This window comes from Plectropomus leopardus, chromosome 9 (assembly GCF_008729295.1).
Source record: "Plectropomus leopardus isolate mb chromosome 9, YSFRI_Pleo_2.0, whole genome shotgun sequence".
Taxonomy (NCBI): domain Eukaryota; kingdom Metazoa; phylum Chordata; class Actinopteri; order Perciformes; family Serranidae; genus Plectropomus; species Plectropomus leopardus.
In genome coordinates, this window is record NC_056471.1 from 10,193,172 (window position 1) to 10,217,779 (window position 24,608).

The 24,608-nt window shown below is 40.6% G+C and overlaps 1 protein-coding gene across 1 annotated transcript in view; it reads right to left on the bottom strand.

The window, feature by feature from the left end:
• Positions 1 to 24,608, bottom strand: part of tenm2a (teneurin transmembrane protein 2a) — a 185,447-nt gene that overhangs the window by 127,383 nt on the left and 33,456 nt on the right.

Consider the following 24,608-nt stretch of genomic DNA (forward strand, 5'->3'; position numbering starts at 1 on the left):
GAGAGGAAAGGGGGTAGGGGTGAGACAGTGGAAGAGGGGAGAGCGTAGTGGTAGACAGAAGGAGAAGGAGGCGGAGGAGGAGGTTGCGACGAGGGTGGGAGAACGCGACGGAGCCCACGAGCGCTGGAGAGTGAAAGAGTGACAGAATCATGGGAATGTGACAAAGCATGCACATCAAAGGCGAAGGGGAAAGGGAGAGAAGGAAGGATAAAATGAGATATAGGCGAGCGTGAGGGAGCGGGTGGTCAGCGAGGAGAGGAAGGGATGAGGCAAGGTGGGGAAAAAGAGGGACGACAGGGTTGAGGGTAAAAGGAGAAAAGACAAGGCGGGGAAGCAGAGACGCAGAAGGGGGGAGGGATTGAGGAAGGGCAGAGGACACTGCGGCGATGAAGCCAGTAATATGTCAGATCTCACATGGGCACGCTCGCATTCACATAATGTCCCTAAACAGGAAAAAGAACAATGTCAAACAACACGGGAGGATGGCAGCCACAGAGGCACATAAAACTCTGCCTGAGACAAAACAACAAATACCATTAAAAGACAAATAAATCATTTTCTTCTTCAGATAAATGATAAATTATTTTGTCCTCTGACATAAAGACAAGGATAAACCGGAGCTATCAAGCTAGCTAAATTAAGCTGCTCTGACATAAAGGTGTGTTTCTCTCTTTCTCCCTGTCCTCACACACAGTCCTGCCACCAGCTCAGGTGTCACTAGGTGAGTGAAGGTCCTTGCAGCGCCCAGCAGAGGGCAGACATCCTTGTCACACATCAACCAAAAGGAGCTGAGGTCATCTTGAGCTCGTCAACATAATCCTACATTAGTGAACACATAAATCATGCCACATCTGACAAGGTCATCTTACTTAAAATGATCTTGGAAACAAATTGCCTTGAAAAAGGAAAGCAAGTAATTGTATTCATCTTAATTTATGTTCACTTCATATCTAATTGTTACTTAAAATATAGTTAAATTTTCTTAATTCTGTGAAGTTGTTACGACTCAAAAATGAAATTACCTTGTTCCTCTTAAGTGTTAGCAACTTCTGTAAACCAAGTTAGTCTGACTTAACTTGATCATGACAAAGACGATTTTGCCAGCGATAAAGTTAGGACATCTGCAAGCCTATTTATTTATTTATATAGTTTATTTGATAGGGACAGTGCCAATCAACATAGTACATCTTCTACCTGTTACAAACAGGCTGTAGTAACTGATGTTTCACAAATAGAGATTATAGCTTTTGTGAGTTTCCAACTCCTGTCCCTAGTTAGATTTTTGTTAAGGAAATAGGAAATAAAAGAGAAAATATCAAGGTTACATATAATATGCATACAATATCAATTATGGTAATAAGAAGACAAAGGGTCAATATTTTCATCAGCATTAAATAGAATCTTGTCATCCTGTTTCGTTAACATGTTAAAGAATATACTGATATGATGGACTAGTTTGTGACCAGCAGAATACAGATATATAGATACAAGGTAGATTTATCAATTAAAATTTGTCCTTAAATTCCGCTACACCTTTTTGACTTGAAGGAGGAGTTTAGGAGTCTTAGTAAACTTGGTTTACTTAAGTTGTTAAAGCATGGGGAGATCGATTCAATTAAACTTGTTATATTTAAGTCGCAAAAAATTCACAAAAATGAGTAAATATGACTTAATGGATATAATGCAAACATAAAGTAAGACTTATAGTTATATTTACTTACACGTTTCAAGGCAGTTGGTTTCCTAGATTTTTTTGAAAGTAAATTCAATTTGTCAGATTTTACAGTCATTTAGTGCACATTTAGACATGATAAAATAAGAACTGAAGCTAGCTCAAGGTGAGATTGTGTTTCTGTGTTTTGTTCATTATGAAACCAGTGTGGCCGGTTGAGGTTACGAGAAGAATGATGGCACAAAAACAAAAGCAGACAGCGATCTAAGAGCAAAATAGAACAATACACACACTCACAGAGCTGCTGTTGAGAGGAAAGGCTATGGCTGACACAAAGCAGGTGTGTGTAGTGCAGTGCGTGTAGAGTAGTGTGGAGGGAGGAGGAGATGAGCGGTAAAGGCCAACCCCTGAGCCACCACTCCAGAGGACCGCTGTCAGCCTCATTTTCTACCTCTTCACGTGACATTCTCAGACGCCATCTATCATCCTCAACGAGTCTCAGATGCACACAATGCATCCGCGGGCACCTCCCGGCGTGTATTGTATGTTCCGAGCACGCACACACGCATATGTATGCGCAGATCAAACAGTGGGGGGTTGCTTTGCGGCTATGACTTCATCATATTAAAGTTGAGAGAGCGGCACAGGTAGAATCAGCGGGAGCGCGGGAGGAGACGCAGGAATTTCTAGATGAGGTTCACGTCGATTTGTCATGATAAAAAAAAAAAAGCCCCATCTGAGACAGAAACAAATTGCTTTCTTGACAACACCTTGTAATACTCCATCATGCACACGCGCACACACTCGCATGAGCCTGGCGCATGTGCACGCACACACGCATGTGAAAGCAAAGTGGTACATTTTCTCATGCAGGTTATTTATCAATGCCATTCAGTATCATTATACCTGGCATATCTGTATAACCATATATATATTTATATATATATATGGGCTACACAGAAGCTTCCACTCAGCTTGATTCTCTGGAGAGGCCACTCAGCCTGCTATGGAGGTTGTAAGGTTGAATGGAAAAGATGTAAAGAGGAAGAAGAAGAAGAATGTGGTAAAGGAACATGTAAGCCAGCATGGAAAGGTCATACAGTGTAAAGTGAACAAGGATCTTGTAACAGTATGAGTTGAAGTTAAACCTTTGCCTATTAGGTATATTATGCAGATTTACTCTTACTTTTCATCTCACTATTCCACTCTTAGGTTAATGTTGGGTTTCTCAAATTCTAGGCAGTTGGAATTGCAAGCTGTCGGTTTTTACACCCTTAGCATGTTATTTTATATTTCTTGGACTTTTTCAGTGTCTCTTTGACACAAAATTCCTTTCTTCCTTTTGCACAGTTTTTGCCCTCTCTCCTGCCATACCCTCGCCTGTTCCCATCCACCTACCTCCCCATGTTTCTCCTCCTTCTACCTGCCTCCTCAAGTGAAACACCAAGGTAGAGCAGGTGAACGGGAAAAAGAGAGCGGGGGAGGGAGAGGAATAGATGGAGAGAGAAGGTATGCTATAAGGTGCCCTCATGGGTTGAACATGGTCATTTGTCATGAGGCTGAAAGCTTAAGAAAAGACTAGTTAACCTTTACAGCTGATCCCCGTGAGACATGGGGAAAAAACACAGCCCAGCAAAACACCTCCAGGAGACGACGTACGGTACGCGCACACACACATGCACACACGAGTAGCCCCTTGCACTAGCCTTCAACATCCAGAATCGATAGTGGTGAAACCGTTTTACGAGAAGCAAGAGGAGGGTACAATTTTTCTCCCCCTCCCCATCTCTTGCTCTTTTCCCCTCAGTGAAAAGCCTTGTTGTCTCCATGGTCCTTTTCCTTCCTCCTCCCATCCTTGCTCACACCCACACCCTGCCAGAGTAATTAATCACCTTGTGCTAATGAGCTATTAACTAATGACAGATTGACATGCCTCTGCCTGTGTGCGCATGTCTGAGTGTGTGTCTGTGTGTCGGCGCAAGCATGTTTGAGTGTCGCCGGAGCCACCCCCAGCACGTTAATGTGATTAATAAGGTTAAGCTCTTATTAAGGGTGGGAGCACAAGGAGTACACGCACACACACCTGAACAAAAAGAGGCCAACATTCATGCATCCAAAAATTCGTTCATCCACGGGGCAAAGAGAGACTTGTGTTGACATGCTTCAAGTATAAGGTGCAGAGAAGGAAACACAAAAAAACCCAAAATGCTTTATATCTTTCATCATACATTCTCATTACACAGAGGCTGACTGCGCTGTACACTAATCACATCTCAGGGAAAAAGAGGGAAGCATTGGAGGAACGCACATCACTGCGAATGAGCTGAAAAAGTGCTTTTAACAAAAGCTGCAAGTCTCTTTTGTTGTGGTTTTTTTGTGGAAATTTTCAGTTGTTTGTCTACATTTTTATAGTCATCCAGCAAACGACTCACTCAAGCCCGTGGAGATCAACAGAGAGTGTGCTTTGCTTGCTGTTCGTGACAAAAAACACCCCCCAAACTCCCCCCTCCTACCCCCCCAACACTCTGTCCTCGCCTCACCTTCAAGACTGGTTTCAGCACCACGGACAGCTCCACAAAGAGCCGCTTTATGAACAAATTTGAAGTGTCCTTAGAACAATGTCCTTGCTTTGGTGCACAGCGTGATACTCTCCTTCTTTGTAATAACACTCACATCCTAATAGACTGTGTACCAAACAATTACGGTGTAAAAGAGAGGCACTATATCAAACTGTAACACAAATAGGAAAGTCTTGCTTGAGACAGGTAGTTACAGTAGAAGTCTGTACCTGGAGTCTGTTTAATCAGATGTATTGGACTCTAAAGCCTCTGTTTTCCAATTCCGAGAGAAATGTAGTTACAGGAAGATCATTTGATACTCAGGAGAATCCTTGCACTACATAATAGGGAGTCTAACCTAGCTGCACGTGTGTGTGTGTATATGTGCAACTGTGAGTGCCAGCACATGTACTGTACTGTATGTGCTCCTGTGTCTCTCTGACCTAACAGTGCGTCCCTCCGGAGAAGTTTTTGCGCATACCGAGACTCATTTGCATTCTCGCAGCTCCCTCATTTTTTTTTTTTCTGTGGCTTTAGAAGTGAACAGCTGCTTAATGGTCATAGCTCTTCAGAGACGGGACATTGGGAAAGCACAGAGGGGGTTAGCCAGGGTTTCTGCACTGCCAAACACACACACACACACAGAGGCGCAGGCACACAAAGCACACGCTGAGGCACACACCAGGTAAAGGCTGGTTCAGCTATGGTTCTGAGAGTGAGATGTGACCATTTAGCAGATGTTTTTCTTTCCCAAAAGTGATTTTGGAGGCTTTTCACACTGTTGAATTTAACTACAATGGAAAACAAAGCTAGGCACACATGCATTATACTGTAGCTGATGTGACAACAAGAGAGAGAAATCCTTTGCTCAGTATGGCAAAAAACAACACTGGTGTTTGAAAAGATAGTGTTTGTGCTGATATGTTAAAGAGCATTGGTACATGTTCTAAGCGGTGGAGTGTGTTTGTAAAACCTGATTTAAACAGCAGAAAAAGGGGGATTGAGGTTGGATTTTTTTGAGATGTATGGCGTGCTTTTGCTAATTTTTTGAGGAGCTCACAAATTCAAATAAGCTGTTTGAACCCAGCACCACAGACACACATCCAAGCACAACTAAATTGTCTTCATCTCCACGCTCATTTTTGACTGTTTGACTTGAGCAAACAGCCCAGACACACACACAGATGGGTTGTGTTTCATGAGATGCCAAAAGAAGGGATTTGGTGAAAAACAAGACAAGTGAGAGAAGGTTATCGCCTCGCAGTGTGTGAATGTGTAAGAGCCGTTCTGAATTCACAGTGTTCTCCTCAGCGGGGAACCTCACGTCGTGACCTTTTACATCTCTGAGATTACTAAAATGTCCCTTTTTTTAACAAAAGCACATTGTCAAGAGCAGGTAACACACGTGTACACACACAAAGCAGTCCATCAATTGATTGACGGCTTTACTGACCCATGAATCATCTGTTTGGTTACCAGAGCTATAAATAAACAAAAAAATAAGAATCTTGAAATAGATTTGATCTAATTTTAAAAAAAAACAAATGAAAACAATTAATTGAACATGGCTGTTTTGACTTAACTAGGATTAAAAAAAACAAAACAAAACCGTAACATGTTGAAGATGGCTTAAGAAATAATTGTCAAACCATCAAGATACACCAAGTGTTTGGTTTGAAAGGAATACATCATGGTGACTAAAATAAAGATTTCTTTGATTTCTATGCAGATGACTGTCTAATTCTGCTTGTTCTCCTTAAGACTCCGGGTGCTCTCCTTAACTTACTTAATATTATTTGATCGGCTTATAACTGCATGTGTTTTTCTGAATTTTCTGAGAATTGCTGATAAATATGATTTTAAGAGTTATATAGAATGGATTCATCAAACAGGGACTTTGACCTCTCTGAGGAATGATTTTTGGTAAACCCTAGGACATATCATTTTGAAATATTTCCTCAATTGGTGTAAAAACAATGCTTAATGCATCTGCATAAATTGTAACCTATATATTTTACATATTACATCCTAATACATACATATTTTACAACAGTGTTGGATCCAAAACAAAAAGAAGCAAAGACAATAACAAAAAAAAAACACAAAGGTTGATATCTAACAATGTTGGAAGAAGTTATCAGACCTTTTACTTAAGTAGAAGTAGCAATACCATAGTTTAGAAATACTCTGTTACAAATTAATGTCCTGCATTCATAACTTAAGTAGTAAAGTACAAAAGTATTAGCATCAAAGTATTAAAGTGCTCTTTTTGAGGAAAGGTCCATTTAACAATAATACATTACTGTATTAGAATTACTGCTGCATTAATGTGTTCATCACTTTACTGGTGCAGATGGTAAAGTTGGGGTGCATTTCAATGACTTTATATACTAATCAGTATATTAACCTATAATAATTTAACATAATTTATTAGTTGATTTAAATGTTGCATTAACCTTCCTCTTAAATATTCTCTTCCAAATGTTGTTGAGAATAAGTATAAAGTAGCAAACAAATGAACTACTACTACTAAGTACAGTACAAGTACCTCAAACTTGTGCTTAAGTACAGTACTTCAGTAGACAATGTAGTTACTTTCTATCACTGATATCTAACATCTGTTGTAAATCAGTCATAGATCTGGTTTCCAAATCCCACTAAACAGTACAGGGCACTGTGAAACAAACCAAATTAAATCCTACCAACTACAGTACACACGATAATTGCCTTTCCATGCAAATGAAACACCAGTTTTAACCAAATTTCCAAAAGATTGGCAAAAGAAACTGAACATTTATGTGCTTTCTATCCACGACTGTAACCCCTAATTTCCACCTGCAAATAGATTACACTCTATTCTAGGTGTTAATTTCCACTGGCTCTGCTGCATTGCAAATCTACTCTGTATCAGCTCTGGCAGTCCAGACGCTTGCGGATCAGATACGCAAGGTTCCTATTTTTGCTGGATGCCAGAGCACTTCGCATCAAGCCAAATTAAGCACAGAGCAGACAGGAAATCAGACAGCGACACAATATTAAAACATCCTGTTAATTTTCAGAAAAAAACACTCCATGTTTAAGACTGATCGTATCTCACAAAACTACATCAACAAAACGTCACAATGAGCGGATCCAGACCTGGAGTCAACAGGGCAGAGGTTTTCAGAGGTCACTACCAACAACACGGACGAAGAGAAGCTAATTACAGAGGTGGAAAACCACAAAAATATCTATGACACCATACAACATTTTTAAAAGTACAACCATAGACAAGAAATGGCATGGAGCAACTTATTGGGAGTTATGGGAGTGAATGGAGTTATTACTTCTTCTTCTGTATTGATATAATGTGGGTGATTCTGTAATTATCGCAGGTATTTCTCGGTCTCGCCACTCTAGCTGATCCAGCAGTGCTGTGCCGTGCTGGACTCAAACCGCAACCAGTGGGAGTTGATGGATGAGGGCGCATGGAGCAAAACGCACATGCAAAAGTGGAAATCCTGGGTAATGATAATATTGGGAATTGGTTCATCAAGATAAGCAGTAGGTGGTGCTAATTCTCAAGTAAGGTGCCTATGCAGAAGAGGTTGCAAGGAGATGATGTAAAGACGAGTCAGACCTTGAACAATGGAAAATAAAAGATGAATAAAAATAGAGAGCATATTAGACAATGGAAATTGAGGAACTTTAAAGGATTTTATACTACTAAAATACCCGCTATGTGCTCTTGGAAGAGTTCTGGTAACAGGTCTACATGCATAAGCACGTTAAAAGTCATTTAGTGACAATAATGGCGTGTAATGAGTGTACATCATCATTCATTGACTGAAGCCATTTCTATCACACTTTTACTGATAGACCAACTTTTCCACCTGCCACAAGTGCAAAACCTTCTTGTGACCTTTGTAAATTTTCCAATTTTGGCATTTCCACTCAAAAATGCAAAATGCAAATTTGCAAAAATACACATACTAACAGGTGGATGGAAATGCATCCAATGACATCCCTTTGGATTGAACTGAATTCATCTATTTGCAATAAGGTAAAAAATGACTAACTTCAGCAGGTGTTTGGTTGGGTTCATGGGGACTGGATTAAGTATAAATCCTGCCTCTTTCATTTTGATTGGCAAACAGGTGGAGCTACCACAACTTGGGAGCAGTTGGCTCAAACACAAAGTACCTTAAACTCCTGACCACAGTCGAGCAGTTGTGTGTGACACTACATTAATTTTGCAGCTATAATTATTGTTACAAAACACTGGCTTTTCTGATGAATGGCACCCTTTTGGGTTTGCAGAGGTATAGAGCGTATAACTTTACTCATGAGCTCACTTTTTGTCCAGATGCTAAACACATAACGGTATTTACAAAATAACCAATAGAGCCATACATGAATGTAAATGCCACTAATAAAAAAAGAAAAAGGAAAAACACAACTACAAAAGACAGCAGCAAGCCCAATCTCAGTGTGCTCACATATCTGGATGATGATGAGAATGCAGAGAGGTTTGGATTGGAGAAGTAGGGGACAGGACAGCTCTAACAAAGAGACAAATGACCTCCCAACATCACAGACATGGTGGGCCTGAGGAGGAGCGGCTAAATAAAAGCCTGGATACATAGAATAGAGAAGGCAAAAGACACAGAGGGAGAAGGGGGAGAGCCAGATCAAACACGAGGATTGATGGGCTTGTAATTTTCTCTTTTCTGCCTGCTAAAGATGATGAATCCCTCTATGGGGAATTTAATCAGACTCCAACAAAGAGCATACACACAAGCGGGGCTGCAACAAACCTGTCATGGGTAAGTAAACAGCACAGTACAAACAAATACAAAGCTCGTGTGTGACACCAAAGCACACACATACTTTCTCTAATTCTGGGCTCCAAGAAAAGTTTTTGTGTCTGTCCATGAACAAACATAATAGTCAATAATTTTGCTTTATTTTTGAGGACAAAATGGGAAATTAAGCACACACGGTAGCTGGCGAAGATCCTGTAAGAAAGCATGCATGTATTTTCGGGGAACAAGGGATTGATTTCCAGCTGGAAAATGTGTTGTCCTTTGCTGGCTTTTTACTAGGCATGAACGCTGCCTCTTTACCAGACTGAATAGATTACAAAGCCTATGCCACGCAGATCAATAAGCACGAGCTATGGCCAAATTAATTGCTTGTGACAAAGGCAAAGGAAGACCACAAAACTTGCAAGAGGAGAATTCAGCCTTGGATACAGGGAGCCCTGTAAAAGTCGAGCGTGTGTGCTTTTTGTCTGGGTGAATTGTGCATGCTTAAAATAGTTGTTAGTCAATAAGCAATTTCACTGTGAGAGGCTTGCAGAATGTACAGTCAATTAATTCATTTACACCCTTGAAATTTCCTAATAAAAAGAAGAAATCTAGGTGAGAACAGAACATGCATGGAGAGAAAAGAGGGAAAGGGGGAGGAAAAAAGGGAAAACAGGTGAGTTTGGGGGCTTTCTGTCATTATGATGGATAGATAGAGAGAATAGGGGCTCCCAGAAGGAGGGGTGTAAAAATAGGATCGCACCTTTCCCTTGACACCTCTCCTCTCTGCCCATTTATCCAATAGTTGGTCTCCTCTCCTCCAGCTCTCCTTTCACCTACGACTCCCCTGCTCTTCCTCTTCCTCTCTTGGCCCTGTTGTTTTCTGCCGTTTGCTAGACATCATCTCCCAGCATCCTTCCTCCCTCCTTCCTCCTCTGTGTCCATTTACTCATCCGCTTACACCTACACCCAGCACAGACAAAAGACAAAACCTCTCCATCCCACTGGGTTTTCCTCTTCACCACACTCAGCTGTAGAGGCTTTACATTTTTTTTTTTTAGTGCTGATCCCAGATGACACAGTTATACTGTAAACTTTGACTTTTTTTTTCATCAAAAAACCTATATTTACACCCGGGGATTGCTCACAGAGCCTCATGTCCTTTTATCTCAGCCTTCTCGCCCTGCTTTGCATTCATGCTGCTGCACAGATTCAACACATTCAAGCTAGTGGTCTATGAGGGATACTAATGGAAGTCATTCAGAGCACCACTTATTGTCCTGTGTGTCTCAAATGCTCAACAAGCCAAACAGCACTGAGACCACTAAGGTGGGAATAGAAACAGTCCTCCGCCGTTTCGCCCAAGTTTTCCAGCCCAAGTTCCCACTTCCATTCTTCTTCTGTCCTCTCTGATATCTATCACTTTCTCACTCATTAACCAACCAGCCTCCTCCCCCTCTGCCATCCCTCCATTCCTCTTCCTCTCTCCGGAGAGGAAAAACAAACAGCTGTCAGGGTCAAGCTTGCAGATGAATTCCAAATGACTTTGAAGGGCAGAGGGGCCGACCAACTTTCTCCAGAGGAGAGGCCCGTTACAAACACAGCACGTGCATGAAAACAAGCACGCAAACAGCATCGAATAAATATAGCCTGATCCTCGACTCACCCACACACACACACACACACACACACACACACACACACACACACACACACACACACACACACACACACACACAGAGTGCAGCTACTCTTTGAATCAATACTGCATCTTAAGTCAGCCTACTGTCAAGGTGAAGGCAGTTGTGTGCGTAAAGTGGATCTGTGGGTGGTTGCAGACACATGATGTACTGGCGGAAGTGCATGTTTGTGTGCGTACAAGTGGCTAAAGCTCGCTCCTATGCGATGACACGGATGGCGTAACACTAAATGAACAGAAATGCATTGTGTGCAGGTTTGCTCACTTTCTCCGGCTCAGATTTACTTCACGAGAAAACCTCTAAACTTTCTAAAAATGCGAGGAGTCAATTTCACCTTCACCTGCTCACCACCCTGTGGCTCAATTTACAGCTCTCACTGGGTCAAGATGAGTCGATGAATCACTTTTCATCTTATCAATCATATCTATGTGATATCTCTCCATCTTGCCTGTTGTCTGAGTCCACTCTCTATCACTGTCTGTTACCATTCATCCATCACAGATAAGAGAGACCTCTACATTATTCAGCGAGAGCCGAGCCGATGTTTAATCAAGACGTTTACATCTCTCTCAATTCTTTTCTGCTGTTTTCTCTCTAATGGAGTCGATACCAAAGTCTAATTTGATTAACTCAGAAAACTTTACAATTCTAAACTCGTCGATCTTCATTGAAACAGCCACATTAATTAAGGAAAACAACAGAAAGTGTCTGAGGTTGCTGCCGCATTTCTGAATGATACATTCTTACCATTTACGCTAGCCTTGATCCTGTAATCATGGTAATATAGACTGATAATCCTGCATCATAACTATATGGAGCCATGAGAGGAAATCAAAGTCCAGTCATGGAGATTAACTTCACTCTGTGTCTTCACTTACAGTATCTCCTCTGGTGTCATTCATACAGAACATGTAGAAATAATGGAGTATTACATGACGGAAACAAGTTGCCCTGTAATAAGATTGATTATTCAAACTGATTCCTTGACATCATCAGCTAATGGATTTAATAATAATTCAACTGTTATGCTAAAGTCACACAATCCTGTGGTCCGTCTGCTTTGCTTTCACTCCACAGATGAAAAGAGACCAGTTAGAAGCGTGCCAAAGCCAACTTTTTCAGATCATTTTGGTTGGCTCGTTTAGTTTGTTGGGTTTGTTTAGTTTGAGCTCCACTGACAGCTTTTGTGCCAGCCCAAAAGAACCGTACCAAACGGGCAAACACACCACAGTTTGTTTTCACTGTACTAAACAGGTTGGGTGTGAACACACCCTTTGTAATGTTTTTGGCTTTCATAAACCAACAGAAGAGTTTCAGTGTTTGACAAAGATTCTCCAAGTCTCTGGAACTCTACTGGACGGATGAACATATTCCCGTCGTGTTCCCTCACTTGGGATTTTACTGATGGTGATGGAAAGTGTTGACTTGGGTTGAGATCTGAGGGGCTGTGTGTGAAGGATATAATATATCACTTCAATATTTATCAGACCATTCAGTGACCCCTGCTGCCCTGTATAGATGCATTTGACTTGGTTATGTTGGCCTACAAATTTATTCAGCTTTTTTATGGTTTCCCACACATTCATTATTTGTGGCGGCCTGCCAAGATATCAATATTTGCCGCCACATATTGATTTTCTATTCTTGAAACTGGAGCATTCATTAGGAGCTCTGTTGGTATAGATATAGTGTTCTGTTATTCAGAGCACTACAGTCTTGGAGCACAGAGCGTACTCTGGGCAAAGCAGAACACCAGGCCCAGTTAAAGTAGAACTCGAACATTCAATGATTCAAACAGGAATAGAACACTCTATTTCACATAACAGCACCCTCAGTGTTTTCCATCATGTTTCTAACCTACTTAAAAAAAACAAAAACAACCAAAAGACAAAGAAACGACTGAGTTTCCATGGAAACCACACACCCTGCAGTCCAGGCTAGGGCTAAAAGTTTGCTTTCACTCACTTCTGCAACTGCTGCTCCTCTAATCTAATCCATCGATCTGATCATCTCTGATTGATTCTACCACAAACAAACTGATAAATTCTCCACCTCCTGATGGAAAGACAGCAAACTGCTGCAGAGGAAAAAATCTCATATGGAATTCCACCTGCACTGCATTCATGGACCCGCAAAAGCCTCAGTATTCAGAGAGGTGACAGAAAATGATCACACACACATGCATACACACACACACACAAAAAAAAAAGATGAAAAGACAAGAGAAAATTCAGATGGAGGGCAGAGGTGAGAAATCTATATTGGATATATTGGAATTGGATATAGAGGAAAGTGACTGCATAAAAGGTTTGGATGAACTTTCAGGTACCAGGTATCATCTGAAAATTGAATCTCAGGTTGAATTTGATTCTTCCAAACAAAGTGATTTCTCCTACATAACTTTTGCCCAGAGGTGTGGACATTATCGTCACAACAAATTACCTCATCCTCCAGCTCACCTAACATTACGATATTATACAGAGCTGATGGAAGCATGCAAGAGCCTATACTAATATTTTGTGTGCTGTTGGGTCACTGAAATGACTGCCATCTTGTTTTTGGCCGGGTGCGTAAATGTGCTTTAATATCACTGTCTTTCATATTTGAACTATACATGGATGCACTGCTGTCAGGCCAAAGTTACTTGATATCTATCTAACTTTAGCTAATATTTTCTACCTATTAGATCAACTGATTCCAGAGTTCTGGTCAAACACAACATAGAAAAGTTGTGGCAGCACACTGTTATTGTATCCAACATGCATTTTTAACACAATACTTCAACACTTACATTTGGAATTAAATGCCTAAGATCCTCAAGACAGAGGTTTTTGATCCACATCTGCCATTGTTTCTCAGTGACTTTTTATTGCTTTAACCTCTCCTTTATGTCCTACTATTTTGGGGACTTAAAGTGGCCTTTGTTTGTTCCCAGTTTGATTTATTAGAATTAATAAGAGCAGCGCAAATCAGTGTTGGTAGTCAGTGCCTCCTGATGCCTGCCCTTCAGCTAAAAAGCTATTTTAACACTTTGATGTAATGTTCATTAACTTACATATTATTTACACAGTGTATGTTTATTGCACATGTGTCTGTTTGTGCTTATGTTTGTGTGCCAGTCTGTGGCATCATGATAGATAAGATCATGACATTCAGTCTTGAGGGTGAAAATATAGTTTCAGTCATATTCAAGTAGCACATGAAACTTGTACTTACGTCTCACAGAGTGGCCTTAAACAATGGCTGACGCAATTTAATTCATTTTTACCACTCGGGTATATGTCAGTGTGTATGTGCCGGCTTGTGTGTGTATGTTGGTCCTTCCAAGTCTTTCAGTTCTGGCAGCAAGATCAGAGGAAATGTGCGTTGTTGTGTTTGTGTGTGCGTGTGTGACGACGTATGTGTATGTGTGTGTGTGTGTGTGTGTATGTGAGTGTGTGAGAGAGAGAGAGAGAGAGAGAGAGAGAGAGAGAGAGAGAGAGAGAGAAGGCATGAAAGTGAGATTCTGCTCTGAGACGTTTGATGTCGAAGAACAGCGTCTGCTGTCTGTCTGCCAACTGCCAACCCTCTATCACCATCCCAACACATGGCCTCTGCAAAGTGTGTGCATGTGTGTTTGTGTGTGTGTAAGTGGCCTGATTAGGCAGGGACTTGGCTATGTGACACTGCTACCGAGCTAGTTAGACTCATAACGTGCACCTCACTGTGTCACAGTGTAAATGTGTGGGCCTGAGAACGCAAAATAGGATTTTGTTTTTAATCACATGACAGAGACAGGGTGAGAGACGAGGGAAAGAGGTGGGTGAGTGAGTGAGTGAGAGTGTGTGTGTGTGTGTGTGTGTGTGTGTGTGTGTATGTGTGGGCGTATTGGAAAGGGTGAGTAATCTCTCACTTTTCATACCTCTCATCCCACACCACCAATCTTTGGATGGGTCCTTAACATACAGAGTCAAGCACACTTATGTCTAATTGTTAACTGATGTATGTGTGGCTCTGTGCGCATGTATGTGAAGATCTGTGTGTGTGTTTGTGGGTGTGTGCATAGGTGCAATACTGTGTGTGCCAGAATACTTCAAAAGCCTGTGCCAGTATGACTGATGTTACACGCTACTCCTGTTTTAATTTATAACTGCAACTTTGTCCAAGTAAAATAATCACAGAATATATATATATATGGTAAAAAAAACAGAAAATGGGAAATGAACTGAAAAACAAAAACAAAAACAGATGAAAGACGCTGCCTTCTATATTTGGCCTCAGAGGGCCACGGGATGCTTTCATGATGAATTTTAGTTAGGTGGAAAAAAACTGAACAGATCCAGCAGATGTGTGAAGAACTAAAAGACGGGGGAACAAAAGCAATGAAAGAGAGAATGGAGAATAAAGGCAGAAATGAAATGTGTTCAAAAAGTCAAACAGTTGTCTTTGACTCAAACTCGCAGACATGCATGCCTACGCAAACTTCGGCACGAACAAACAAAATAAACAAAAAAACGGTGATTGAGCTACTAGCATGTGCGCGCACAAAAAAGGAGATATTGGCAGAGCAAAAGGCTGAAAGATCAGGTGAACCCATGGAGCAAAGACACACAGATCTTTCTTTTGCAACGCTTCTTGACATTTTCCACTCTGATAGGGCCAGATATAGCTTTTCTGCCTCCTCACGGCTCACAAAAACACACACACACACACACACACACACACACACACACTGTGAGAATGAATAGTTGAAGACCGAGGGGGAGGGAGTTATTTTGGAGTAAAAAAAAAAAAAAAGAATAGAATATGGTTAAAAAGCAAACAGTAGCCAGGCGCTGCAAATGTCCTGTGGCAGCAGACAAATAAGTGCTGCTGCTGGAGTGATCTGAGCACCTCAGGTCAGCTTCATTGATGAGGAAATTCACGCCGCCACCCCCGAAAGGCTCGAGAGATGGAGGAAGAAAAAGAGGGGGCCTGGAATCAAAAGTAAGCAAAATCAATATGTAGACTTGTGACAAGAAACAAAAGGACTTGAAACTGAAAATTGGATTACACTGAATAGATAACGACATGCCGTGAGAATTTCACACTGTTTTTTGTCTTCAGCTTTCGACTTAGCAATGTCATGTCTCCTCTGTCTTCAGATAGAAACAAAGAGGCAATAGCAGTCTACCGATCTGTGATTGGTCAATTCATTTTTAATAGGTTCAGAGGGCCGGGTTGCATTAATTACGCCCAGAGGAGAGCGGAGCATACTAATATTGATCTGGGTGGATCATTCCGATTCAGTCCATTGCTGAGGTGTGCAGTGAAAAGTTCCTTGATGACTGTGGCAAAAGGACCTAAAGCATCAATATCATCAAAACAAACTATTGTGATTAGACTGATACGTTCAATGCCCATTTCAATGTAAATTTGTTTCTAGAGCAGCATCTTGTAAAAGTAAATGAGGATATAAGGGCTTTTCCCACCTTGACAATAAGTGGTGTGCTGGGCAGTGAGGTTCTAATGTTAATTAGGGATTTAATAATTTGTTGGATCGGATTTAGTAACACTTTAAAATAATTAATATCAGTTAAAAATATGGCAAAGCCCTAACTCAGTCAAATCCTGTTGACTAGTAGCCATATTAGATGAGGATATAAGGGCTTTTTCCACCTTGACTATAAGTGGTGCGCTGGGCAACATTTTGTAGTGTCTTATTAATTTGTTGGATTGTCTAAAGTAAAATTTAAAAGTATACTATTCAGGATTTTCAATTTTCTATAAAACTATAGACCCATGCAAAAGGAACACTTCTCAGTCATAACTTATGACACACTAGAAGTGTCTGTGGCTGTGTAGTTATCTGCAAAGACACTGTTTTCTTCATACTTTGCTATGTTTGGGATTTTTGTGGGGTGCAACCTGTGGGCAGTGGTGTGCAGCCCCTAGCCAATAACAGGGGAAGGTGGGACTTTATAAAAAGGCAGCAATCAGGCAGTAGTAACTCACATCCAAGAGGAAGTCACAAATATGGCACGATGAAACACCAAGTAGACAAAGCTTGGTCCAAAATGAGAGTGAATCTAGGATTGGCTTTTGAATCCTTTTGATTACTGAGGTTCTTTTTGGCAGGGGGGTGCTGGTGGTTTGCTCAGTTAGCTTGCTAAAATATCAGCTTTTTCATGAAAGCAAATGTATGCATTCCTACAATAGTACCTTGCACTGTATGTGTGAGCAGTGTCGGGAGGAAAGGTTTCAACGGGATTTGGACAGCCTCTCTTTATCCCCAGCATGAGTGTCACACCAGCACTTTAGTAGTGTGCTCATTCTGCAAAGTGTTGCAGAAACAGATAGAAAGCCATATTTCTTTTTTAAAGCAGGTATGGTTGCTTTGTGTTGCTTTTGCTTGAAAGAGGTAGCTTTTTATGTGCTTTTGTCACTCCATAGTAACCAGAATTGCGATTCTGTGCATAAAGGCATGAGTTAGAATATTTCAACAGACTGTAATGGTGCATGTTGCCTTGTGGCCTGAAAGGAGTATGCCCTAATTTGCCTTTGTTTGGCTCATACCAATCTATTAAAATACTTGATAGGCCCTGCGGCTGATCTCAGAGATCAACTTGGGACTTATGCACTGTATGCATTGTAATTGATAATAGTGACTTGCTGCTGTCTGCCCTGAAATAGATAGATATGACTTTGCAAAGGGACCACTGGGGACAGAGGCCGGAGTGGTCTGGGCTGACCCATTGATTAGGCATAAAGGTGACCATGGTGTACTATTGATTGTTACTGGTGGGACAGGTACACTATTGCATTATGGACTAAGCTTTCAGTGCGACAACCTGGGGGGAGAGAGAGAGAGAGAGAGAGGAGTGAAGGCAGACTAAAACACTTCTCATGCACCTATTTGTAAAGTCAAGACAGCAGGAAAATGGCACAATCGAAACAGCTGATAAAGATCCAAAAAGTCGTATTTCTTTGTTCCCTAGGCTTGAGCTCTACTGCCTGTACAACTGATACTTGGCTTAGCCGTGGAAAGGGTTCAGAAAGGGAGATTTGGGACCAGCTGAGATGCCAGGCTGTCTCCATGCTTGGTTATGGAGATGGAAGATAAAGTCAGATAGTTGTCTGATGATTAGCCAGCTCAGAGTATTAAATGGCAAAACAAGAGGACTTGCACAATCAGAGGTTAGAGACTCTAATATAGATTTATTCATCTATTCTCTTTCCTCCCATTTGACTCGCCGCAAAACAAAGCCAACCTATTAAAGCGAGTATTGAGTGGAGAAGAAACGGTTTTAACAGAAATATTGACATCAGTGCTGCCGCTTTTTTCCTGCTGAGCAGTGTGGTTTTAATCAGGGTCTTTTGCTTGGTATCTATAGTGACTAAGGAAAGGGGTAAGGCTCACGAATGCACACAACTGCACACAATTAATAAATACATGACATGAGGTTGCCTAAATCTCTGTGCATGAACATCGGACAAAGCCAAGCTGGGAAGTTTGATAGATCAGTGTTGGTGGGAAACTGAAACATGAGAAGTGATACAGTGATTAGGGATGTGCGATTTTATTCTGGATTAAAAAAAGAAGCACTCACAATAGGTTTAGCAACAATAAAAAAGACTGAAAAAAAACTGCAGATGGACCAATCTCAAAAAACCCAAAAGGTCTTAATCAAGAACCAGCATATTTCACATATAGAAAAAAATATGCCTGTCAAATAGTCAAGAAGCCTTGCTTCTTAAGATTGCTGTTTTTTGTTTTTCACTAAAAGGGATGCTCACTAAAAACAAGGTGTGTCCTACATATGATGCAATAAAAATGTCATTTTCTGAACAAAAAAATGTAAGGTACAGTGATTCCAGCAGTGCAAAACCAAGCACACGCAACGCTCTAGGCAAGCTCCCCTTACCTTTTGATTTTCTCACTCCACTCCACCCCACCATTTCTCTTATGTTTGGTTAAAAATAAATAAGGGCACACCCCCCTCTGGGTGTCACCCTAGGCAGCTGCCTCTGTCAGTCTTTGATGTTTATCGTGATAATATTGTGAATCACAAGTTTTTGGGCCAGGGTAATTTTGACATGAAGTTTTCATATCATCCCATGCTTTCATTTTCTGTCTTTCTCTAATCTTAACAAGTTATAGGAACAAGAAGGGAAAAAAAGTATGTTAACATGAGAAATGACTATTTTGTAGCACTTTAGTATAGTGTAAAGTGAGAAAATACCTATCCAGTAAGAACTAAATGTATACTTTAGCAGTGACATTTTGTAGCATGTGCACGTGTGCTGCACGTGCACGTGTACACTACCTGAAAATAGTGCATTTTGCTTTTAAACTGTAACCATGTATCTCTCTTCTCTTTTGTTTACACATAAACACTGGCCAGCAGAGACTTGCAAGGTAACGCCATGCCATGCCTCGCCGTGCTGTGCAGTGCCCCGCGGCGCTGTGCTCCATTCGATGACACAGCATGAGGCACAAATCAATATGGATTAAAACTCTGTATAAGCGAGCTATCCTCTGACTCCTCCTCACTGCACACGGAAGAGAAACCTGTGCATTTATTATGCTGGATTGCAGTTTCTTCCCCTTTTAAATCATAGAGGGAAAGTGAAGAGAGAGAGAGATAAACTTGCCCTGGACTAAAGGCCATTGTGACACTAAAGAAATTGCCTATGCCACGCCCCACCTCTCACCACCTGTGGGGCATATCCATCAAGCTGCTTAGAGTGCTGCATGGTGGGGGGGCTGGAATCAGAACCTCATTCCACCTGCCACACCTAGACTGAGAGTCACACATGAGCACAAGCACACACTCATACAGTGTACAGTGACAGGCTTGGCGGTAGGCCTCAACCCCCATGGCAGTGGTGGGCTCCCCACAGCGCTCTGCAGGACACCGCAGATTATCCCAGCGCTCGCAGACAGTCACAGAATGTTAATCCTCAACCATCTCGTCTACTGTACTGTTAAATCTGGATCTTCCTCTCAATCGCTCCTCCTCCTTAGCTCCCCCTTTTCTTTATCCGTCACTCTCCATCCTCTCCTGCAATCCGTTAAAATCTCCCCACAAATTCCCAGCTCCATCCTCTTTCTATCATCTGCCTTTTAACCCCATCCTCTCCTCCCCTAAAATCTCTTGATCCCCCATTTTCCTACTAGAAAGCGACAAGGCCTCATCCCCATTCTCTCTCATCCTTCCTCTCCGCTCCCGGGCCCAGCCCTCGCTATCAGCCCCATATTGATCTTCTCATCCCCAAGAAAACAAAACACCAATCAGCCTGTCATAATCACTCTGCTGGAGGAGGAAGCACCGAATGCCAAGCGCGGCTGCTACATGTTGATGTAAAAACAGTGGAAGAGTAACATGGCAGCAAAGGGTAGCTGAGGTTTTTTTTTGGGGGGATGAACATTTGCTGAAAGGGCTCTATTTTTAAAATATGAAGGTTTATTAACTACACTGTTGATTCCATTCTGTTAATGATGATACTGATTCTCATTTCTTTTTTTTATTTGTATGCTGGAACAATAAAGTGACAGCTGCTGGAGCCGTTCCTTCTAAAAATTACACATAACAACCTCTGAATGATATCTGGTCTCCCACAGCTTCCCCCTGCTATTCACTCTGATTCACTCATAAAAATTGCCCTCTACTGCTCGTACTTTTTTTTTCTTTTTACAACTTGTCCCGCAGGATTTTTCTTTGAGACACTACGGCTGCTAACTTCCAAACAATAAATTCAGTTTGTGATCTGTCAGCAGTCTCCGGACTGTTACCCCTGTCCCACTGTGCTTTGTTGTCATGCAAAACATGGATTGCAAACTTTATGTCTCCACACACCTCAGCATCTTTCCACCACGGGGCGATCTGGCAGATCCAATAAATCTCCAGCTGAAATGTTTGCTGTGATGCATTTTGACCTTAAATTAACCCCTTAAATCGGATTTTTTCCTTAAATTACCCTTAAATAGTTTCAAAGTTAGATAAACTACTTCTTTTCTGCACTGTTTGATGCCATCCCTCTTATAATTGGTATCTGCTTATCCCAGCAGTTCATTCTGGCACACCAATTCAGTGAAATATTGAAATCCAAGATGCCACGATTTATGGCTGCTTCATGGCATCAATTGGAAACTTTTTGGATTGGACAGTTTGAGTTAGTAACACCGGACATGCCAAACAATCTGCAGGGGTGAAGAGGTTAATACTCACTAATTAATTATTGTGAACAGATTTCATCGACTCACACTAACAGTAAAAGCTTGTCCATGGCTTTTACACACTATTAAACTCTTGATACAAGCTCAATAAAATTAATGCAAGAATCTAAAACCAAAGCCAAATAGCATTAAAAATTCAGATCCTCATCTCCAGACAATATTTCTAAAGATCAATTAGGTCCATTACAGCTGATGCCCTATAAGATGCCCTATATCATCTATACATAATGGTATCTGTGAATGTCACATAGTATCTATAGGATTCTCACAGATTTGGGTGGACTTAGTTTCACAACTTTTCCATGATTTTCAAGGATCCATAATAAAACTTTCCATGACCATTCACAATGTGTAACAAAAACAGAACTGCATACTACACTATAGTACACACAATGTTAATAATATTATTATAGGCAGCCTGCGGACACGGAGCAATAAAGCTCCCGGGGTGAAGGAGTGACAGCCTACAGTTTGGGTAGCCCATTGGTTTATTTTTCTGGACAAAAGAATATTCTGTACCATCAAAGTACCATGCTCTACTTTCACAGCAGTTAAAAGTTAATCTAAGTGCACACTGGTGCTCTGAGTGACAACTGAACACCTTTGGATGCCCATGTCAATGCTCAATCTCAAAAATGTTGTTAAATTTTTAAGTATTAGATAAGCATAGAAATGCAAACTTTAGTATGCAATGTTGTATAATACTGCCACATCAACATTAAAATCTTGCCCCGCTTGCCCAGGATTATTTAAATAAATCAGATTCAAACTCTATTCAAACATGAATCCAGCTATCTGGCATACATGGAAGCAGTGACTGAGCATGAGCATGTATGTGACTATGAACAAAACATTGCACATTGACACTTATTAGAGCTATGTTACATCAACAGCTTTCTCATTATGATGCATTATGTGGAAGGTTATCTAAGGAAGATTACTGTCACATCTGATTTCATTGCACACAGTAAAAATTCCATGACTTGTCCATTTTCATGACCCTGGAAACCTTGTCTCTAATGTGTTGAGAAACAAACATAGCAAAGAATCAAACTAAAGATCCGCACATTGTACTTAAAGCTCCCAATAAATTTTAATTTTGCAATGTTTCGATCAGAGACCATACCCACACTGTTTTTTTGGATTCATAATACTTCATTCTTGTGAACATCCCTGACAACATTTCAAACAGTGTTGATATTCATCACTTTTTCAAAAACTATTCTGTCCTGCTGGTGCCTAATTTTCCTCTCAGAGCTCTGCGTATTATGAAACTATTCAACAAACAAAATAGTTCCATGACACAGTGCAAGCAGAATGAAGCAGCAGAAATACACCCAAGTCTTTTTGAATACTATGTTGTGCTTGTTGTTCATTGCATGACTGAAAAGCTGCCGGCTTTCTGGTATATTTCTGACCAAAGGATCTAAAAGCTGGAAAAAAAAATATTGCACCTATTTTGGCTCATAATGTAACCATTACTGCTTTACATTTAAAAAGGACTAGGAGTCTCCAACACAGCTCTGTGATGCTGTATTTAGCCACAGTGCTTTGGGCGAAATATTGGCATGCTAACAATGACAAATCAGATGCTCAGCAGGCAGCAAATTTGAGAATCCTAAGACAATGAAGGGATGACCTGCCCTCTCCTTCTGATTGGCTAGTACTCATTGCCTTGGTTGGTTTGATTGGTTAGGTTTAGGTAAGAGGAGTGGGATTGGTTGAGTTTAGGATAAGAATGTCAGAGTAAGTCAATCAGAGGCAGAGTAAGGTGGGCCATTTCGCTATACCAGGTAATTCAAATTCAACAGCAGGTAACCGTTAACATGTCAATTATCTTAGTTTAGCATGTTAGCATGCCAACATTTGGTATTTAGGACTAGACTAAAGTACGCTAAGCTGGTTCTAGGCTAAGTAAAAGTTAAGCTATCATCAAAGTTATTATAAATTATCCTGAGGAGAACAAGAATGCATGTGGAAAAATCTCATGGCATCCATCCAATAACTGTTGTTGCTCATTTCACAAACTTTCCATTGACTCATAGCGGCACTAGAACAAAGGTAAGGGGATCACCGAAGTTGTTGTCTGGGCACTATAGATATCTGTTCCAAATGTCATAGCAAATCATCCAATAGTTGTTGAGGTATTTCAGTCTGGGACAAAGTGCTGCGCCAACTGGCAGTCCAACACTGCCATTATTATTATTAAAGCCACGCTCATGTGGCTAAACCAAGGTTTCTATCACTTTAATATCAAAATCTAAAGTTTCAAAAACGCAAAAAAAAAAAGCCATTTCACAACCCATTGTAAAACCCCTTAATGAATCTAACAAACAAATCTAACAAACTTTAAGTAAACATATTGGTAATAGAATAGTGTGTTAAGCTTCAATTAGTCAAAAAGATTTATATTTTTGATGGCGAAACCAGTATATGAATAGATAATGGTCAGAATATGCACTAGTAATTGCTGTTCTTTGCAGCTATTGTATAACCAGCACCAACACTATTGCCTATCTGCCGGTTGAGGAGATTGATGATGGTGCAGCCTGATGTCCTCTACAGTCACCGGTGGGTTGTAAATCATCATTGGACAGGTGACATGTGACTTGGACTTCTTTATGAATGTTTAACCTGGCTGATAGCTTAGTAATTGTTGCATCATATGCTGCACTTCGGTAAATGATGTCATTTGGAGAAATATGATCATGGTTTAGATGAAGAAAGTCTACATTTGTCCCTTATTTCAAATTTAATTAAACAGGAAAAATCCATGACGATAATATTTCATTGTGTATGCTGGACCTTACTTTTTTGCAAGAATTTAGTATTCCTTATTTCAATACAGAAATAAATTTAGAAAGCCCGTGGTGTCAGCCAGGGTAGCTCTTGTTGGAAATTGAATGCTGCTGAAGAGCTAAAAAGTTCAAATCCACCAAATATGAAATACTGCTTTAATAATTGCAGCAGTGGTGGAAGAGGAAGAGAATGAGAGTTTTTGATTTGTACAGTTGTCAGGCTTTGGCTATTGATAGTACTGTATCTTCTGTATTACTATCAGTGATAAACTGTCACTTGTGTTATCTGTGACACAGCTTAGGTGAAACATTTTTTCCTGAATCGAGTGTACAACTTTTATCTAAAAGCTTTCTCTGAAGTGACTTTAGATTGAAAGAAATGCATCGAACAGAAATGTCTGGATGTTATCCTTCCCTGTTATTGTATACTGTATATATATATATATATATATATATATATGCTTCATATATTTACTGTTTCCAGGCAAATAAAATAAAGTTCAAAAATTTCATTTCTGAGGAAATTGTGAATATTTACTCAGTAGAAACCAAGGAGACAGCAAATAGTATACAGTATTTCTGACTCATTTCCACAGACAGAAAGTAATAAAATAAGGCAGAGAGGGAAATTAACATCAGTAAATATCAGCTGTGATAACAGTAAATATCAGCTGCGATAACTTTGCCTCATACAAGTATTCTAATTTAACCAGGAGAGCAAAGGCAGAATTCATATTAACAGCAATTGCACTCAAAAGTGCCAGTAAGTTCAATTTTTCATATACTGTTCATGTGAAGGTCAGAACAAATGAAGCTGTTGTTTGTTGAGACAGGCTGTAAGTTATGTATTTTCCCTGGTGTTTCCTTATATTTACACTCTCCTGTTGCCATATGT